This window comes from Benincasa hispida, chromosome 9 (genome assembly GCF_009727055.1).
Source record: "Benincasa hispida cultivar B227 chromosome 9, ASM972705v1, whole genome shotgun sequence".
Taxonomy (NCBI): Eukaryota; Viridiplantae; Streptophyta; class Magnoliopsida; order Cucurbitales; family Cucurbitaceae; genus Benincasa; species Benincasa hispida.
In genome coordinates this window covers 17,957,836-17,963,769 of record NC_052357.1, presented here as the reverse complement: position 1 = coordinate 17,963,769, position 5,934 = coordinate 17,957,836, and the positions used below count along the sequence as shown (strand labels likewise).

Genomic DNA, 5,934 nt, shown 5'->3' with positions numbered 1-5,934 from the left:
TTTGAAAATCGATTTCAAAACTGAACCGAACCGTTTTAAAATATAAATTATATTATAAAATATTATATATATATATATATTATATATTATAATATTAATATTTATTTAATAATAAATAACCTAAATTTAACTCAATGCCAGCGGACAACAATTCCACCCCTGCAGTTGCACACATTCGCAATCGCAGCACTTTCGAAAGGAGAATTTCTAGGGCTTTTTTTTTGCCGCCGCCGCCGCCGTTCTTCTTTCGTCGACCAGACCAGAGGAAAGTTTCGCCGAACGCCATTCTTGTTTCGTGAACCAGAGGACCGTTGCTTCTGCCGCTTTCGAAAGACTTTCGCCTCGCCACCGTCGTCCTTCTTTCGTAGACCGCCGCTTTCATTCTACTTTCGTCGTTCTTCTTTTGTAGCTTCGCCGTTCTTCTTCCGTTCGCTTCGTTCGAGCTAGTCCATGTAAAAATTTTCGTCGCTTCGTTCGCTTTGAGGAACTTGGAAGGAAGAAGAACAAAAAAAAAACTGAAACCGAACCGATTCCACCCCTAATTTTTACGATCAAAGTGTTAATTGTGTTCGAGTTCTGAAGAAGAATTGAGAAGAGATTAGTCTACAAGGGTATGTGACTTTTGAATCTCTTTTTCCTATTTAATTTCTACACAAATATATGCTTAATAGATCTTGTATATCTTGTTTCCGTTCTTTATATTTCCTATATGTTATGTAAAATTAGAAATCGGATGTGATCACTTCCGCAACGGGTACTCGCGTATCTTTTCATCTTTAACTGTCAGTGTAACAACCCGACCCCCTAGGACTTAGGTAAGGCCGTTACTAAAATAAATGCATGCACAAAATTTAAAAATGACGCTCAGTTATTTGAAATAAATGCTAATTAAATAAGAGAAGTTCAAAAGACGTTTATTAAATGCAATTGTTAAAACAATTAATAGGGTATCCAAAATTCTTAAAGGCTAATCAAAGTCATATAGAAGAAATAATCCTTAGTAATAAATTTTAAACAGTGAAACCAAATAACAGATTTCAAGATGCGAAAGCGAAAAGGTCTAGTCCCAGTGACACGATCATGAATTCCGCTACGCCATCACCGGTACATCTTTACCTTTTCCTGAAACATCAACATAAGAAAGAATGAGCATGAAATACTCAGTAAGTAGCCCCATCACTGGGGTCAGGCTAGACATCTATGTCCTCTAGATACCCGCATATGGCACATAAACACATGAAACAGACAAGAGACTGAGTCCTATCCTATTGTAGTTAAGTGTGCCCACAAAACTGGTGAATCCTGAAGAAAACACAAAACTGGTGAATCCCGAAGGAAACACAAAACTGGTGAATCCCGAAGGAAACACAAACTGGTGAATCCCGAAGGAAACACAAAACTGGTGAATCCCGAAGGAAACACAAAACTGGTGAATCCCGAAGGAAACACAAAACTGGTGAATCCCGAAGGAAACACAAAACTGGTGAATCCCGAAGGAAACACAAAACTGGTGAATCCCGAAGGAAACACAAAACTGGTGAATCCCGAAGGAAACACAAAACTGGTGAATCCCGAAAGAAACAAAAAACTGGTGAATCCCGAAGGAAACACAAAACTGGTGAATCCCAAAGGAAACACAAAACTGGTGAATCCCGAAAGAAACACAAAACTGGTGAATTCCGAAGGAAACAAAAACTGATGAATCCCGAAGGAAACACAAAGCTGGTGAGCATCTAACTAATCAATGAGGATATTCACACAGTCTCAACGTTCAAAGAATCAACACCGTATAATTCTAAAATATACATGAAATCCTTGGTACCATGGCTCCATCACATACACATAATCCTCAACAACATATTATACAACATACAAGTATGCCTCAACACCAGCAGATCAGACGTCGACATATGAAAACACATACCATCACATACTAACGATCAAGTGCTAGCATACAACTAAAATTAATTTGATTTAGGTGTGTATTTAAACAATTCAGAACTCGTGCCAAAACATATTTTGATTCAGGTCATACTATCAATCAACATGCTAACAATTTACCATAACATACACTCACCATGCTAGCATACAACTAAAGCCTGGCCCGTGGGCAGTTCTAGTGGTAAGATTACTTACCTCAAATAAAGTCCAAAAGTTAAGTCAAGCGAACAAACTCCTTTCTAACTTTCCACAACTTTTGAATGAGATCCTAGAACATGGAAAAAAATCGATCTTAACCTTTAAGCCCAATTTTTAAACATTAAATCATTCCCAAATTACCAGCACAACTTACCCAAAAGTGGTTAGACCAAGATGACCTCAAATTTATAACACCAAATTTTTGTTGGAATCAAACTCAAGTCGTTCGCGTCTAAATTCAAAAGTTCTCCAAAACTTGAATCTAAAGCCCAAAGTGTAGTTTGTTCCAAATTGTCTTCAGTCTCTCAAATAAATGCCTTAATCTAAGCAATTCAATAATAATGGTTAGAACCTCAAACAAATTCTAGCAACAACATTTTAATTCAATCCTTCCAAGGCTTAAATACTTACCAAAATGTTGCTTAGTCCAAAATTAGTTTCAAACTCAAATCCATTTGCGAACCCAACTTAATCCTGCGCAATGTCTGACAACACATTTCGACCTTAAAATTCCTTCAATGCTTGAATCTATGGCCCAAACATAATGAGTGTTAACAATTTTGGCCAAAACCAACTGAGTAACCAAAATCTTCAAGAAAATTCTAAAAGACTCATATTTTACCCAAAACTTCACCACAAGCCAAAATCCGACAAACGGCGGTGAAGGAAGGCAGTGACCGACGGAGATCGGTGGCTGGGTTGGCGACGTGCGAACGGTCAGCAGTGGAACTAGACGGATCGAGCGGCGTGAGGGCGAAGCAGGCGGTGGCGACTCAGATGGCTCCTCCGGCTGGCGAGATTGGTGCGGCACGCGGCGGTCAAAAGCTGGAGCGGCGCCGGCGGCGGCACGGGCGACTGGCTTGGCTCGTGCAGTCTACAACCTTCGACGGCTGGTGGAGGCAGTTGGAACCGACGGTCTTCGACGGCTCGGACTGGCAGCGGCGAAACTCTCGTGGCTAGAGGTGGCGAGCTGAAGGGCGCGTGAACGGTAGGAAAAATTTGGGGGAAAGGGTTTCGGTATGTGTGAGGAAGAAGACAAGTTCCCTTTTTATTTTATAAAATAATAATAATAATAATAATAATAATTAAAAAGGAAATAGTATAATTATATTTAAATCATTTCCTTATTCCACTTTATACTATTTAATTCCTTTCCTTTTCAAAAGAAAATTAATTCATGCCATTAATTTTCAAATTGAATTTCAAAATTGAATAATTTTCACGCCAACACTTAAATTCCCGCACTTATACTTGAAGTCCAAAATTCCAAAAAAAACCCTCCAACTAATGAAAATTACTGAAATTCTAAATAATAAAGTTACTGAAATTACATTATTACTAAAAAAATGTGTGGAGTATTACATTCTTCCCTCTTCAAAGAACTTTCGTCCTCGAAAGTTTATTCTTAAAAAAAAAACTCCGGGGGTGTTACATTCTTCCCTCCTCAAAGAACTTTCGTCCTCGAAAGTTCATTCTTGAGAAAGCCCCGAGTTGACCCTTAACAAATTGCTCGTAACTATAGTTGGATCAAAATTATCGTTTTACCTTGTAGTTACATCTAACTCCTTAAATGTCACTAATTCCTCTAATGAACAAATAATTCATAGTCCAACTATAAACTAACCCCTCTTAGGCCAATGAGAGAGTGAAGCCTCATTGTTTAAGACCCGAAATCAGGTATAAAGGGAACAATTAATCTACTTTCCTTTTCTATAGGAAGGAGCGACTTCCGTTTTGTGTAGTTGTGTTCCTAGCTCCCTACTCGGACAAAATACCAAAATAGTAGATATTTTGAATCGACAAAAAGGCCACTCTCACACAAAGGTTCATCCTCATTGACAGGAATTCACAACTCACTCAGGATTAAGGTCAAGTTACCTATGGTCATCCTAGTGAAAAGTTAGTTTCTTTAATCAATAGTGTCATTGTGAGAAACTAATCATTTTTTGGTCCATTCTTATATAAACTCTTTATATAGGATACTCTCACTCACATGTCTCCATATGAACAATATGATTGGTTGTATGCTCTAAAGTTCGTAGTTTTATATTAGTTGAATCAAAGGTTGATTGATTTTATATTACTTGTGCAATAATCCATTAACCTAAGATCCAAGGTGATTATGTTACTTAAACATGTATGTGAAGACATATAAGTAGATCATGTTTAAGTGATAACCTAAATGGTTTGTACTATATGGATAAGATTGGATGTCTTATCTTGGTTACACTACTGATACGACCCACTTTGTAATTGTTACAATTATTGTAAAGTACTACAAATGATTTGATCCTAATCATTCTTGTGGAGATACATGAAGGGGGTATCTTATACAAAAGAGTTTATATAAAGACCGGACCACGAAATGAAGTATCTCTTTGTAACGCCGTTGTTAGAAGAGACTTACATTTTACCAAGATGACCGTAGATGACTTGACCTTAATCCTGAGTGAGTTGTGAACTCTTGCCTATGAGGGCGATCCTTTAATTTGTATGGGTGAGAGTGGTCAGATTCACCGATTTAATAAGCCTTTCATTTTGAGGATTCGTCTGATTAGGGAATTGGGAACACAACTACACAAGAAGAAATTCACTCATTTCCTATAGTTAGGGTAAGAAGATAAATTACTTCCTTAAGAGTTGATTATGGGGCTTAAACAATAAGGCACCTTACCCTCTCCTAGACCAAGAAGAGTTCGGTCATAGTTGGACTATGATTAATTGTTCATTAGAGGGATCAATGGTACTTAAAGAGTTAGAAGTAACTATAGACGTAAAACGGTAATTTGATCCAACTATACTTAAGAGCAATTTGTGAAGGGTAACGCACTATTGATTGGTTATATCCAATGGACATATAAATATATCTATAGTAGAAAGAGTTTAGTTGTCGGTCTTTAATGGAGTGGTGGACAGTTAATGAATGTTGATTAATTTGATTAAAAGAGTTTAATCAATTAATCTCGTATCATTGAAACTTCAATCTATAGGTCCCTAAAGTCCCATCTTTAGCTCAATGAAGACTGGTGGGAATCAAATTAATTTTGGTGCGATTTGAATTGTTCAAATTAATTAAAAGAAATTAATATATATTTAAACTATATGTTATATCACATATAACATATAATTTATAGTTAATATTATATCACATATAACATAAATTTTAGTTTTTTATTCTCTCAAATAACCTAATGTATTTAATATGAATCAAATTCATATTAAATTTAACCTATAGTTTTTATATGAATCATATTCAAATTATAATACCTCTCAATAAAATATATATAAATTTAATATGAATCATATTCATATTAATTTTACTATATAGTTCCTATATGAAACATATTCATATAATTGATATTTGAATCATATTCAAACATTTATTTCTCTCATAAAACTATATAAATTTAATATATGTCATATTCATATTAAATTTTTAACATATAGTTTTTATATGAATCATATTCATATAATTAATATTTGAATCATTAATCTCATACAAATGTATCAACTTGCATTATATTATTTAATGTATCAATATACAATATTTAACTGTATCTTATATAATTAATTCCCTTTAATTAATTTGAACAATTCAAATCACCCCAAAATTAATTTGATTCTCATCATTTCTTATTGAGCTAACGAGGTGACCTTATGGACCTATAGATTGAAGCTTCAATGATACAAGATTAATTAATTGAATTCTTTTAATCAACATTCATTAATTGTCGGTCACTTCACTAAAGACCGACAGCTAAACTCTTCACACTATAGATATTTATGTGTCCATTG

At 35.2% G+C, this 5,934-nt stretch overlaps 1 long non-coding RNA gene across 1 annotated transcript; it reads right to left on the bottom strand.

The window, feature by feature from the left end:
• Positions 1 to 914: 914 nt before the first annotated feature.
• LOC120086873 lies at positions 915 to 2,980 on the bottom strand. Its single transcript, XR_005484357.1, has 5 exons — positions 2,762 to 2,980; positions 2,551 to 2,667; positions 2,294 to 2,462; positions 2,137 to 2,209; positions 915 to 1,122 (listed from the first exon to the last, which is right to left on the bottom strand). It is a non-coding gene; the product is annotated as an uncharacterized LOC120086873 (long non-coding RNA).
• Between the last annotated feature and the right edge of the window lie 2,954 nt (positions 2,981 to 5,934).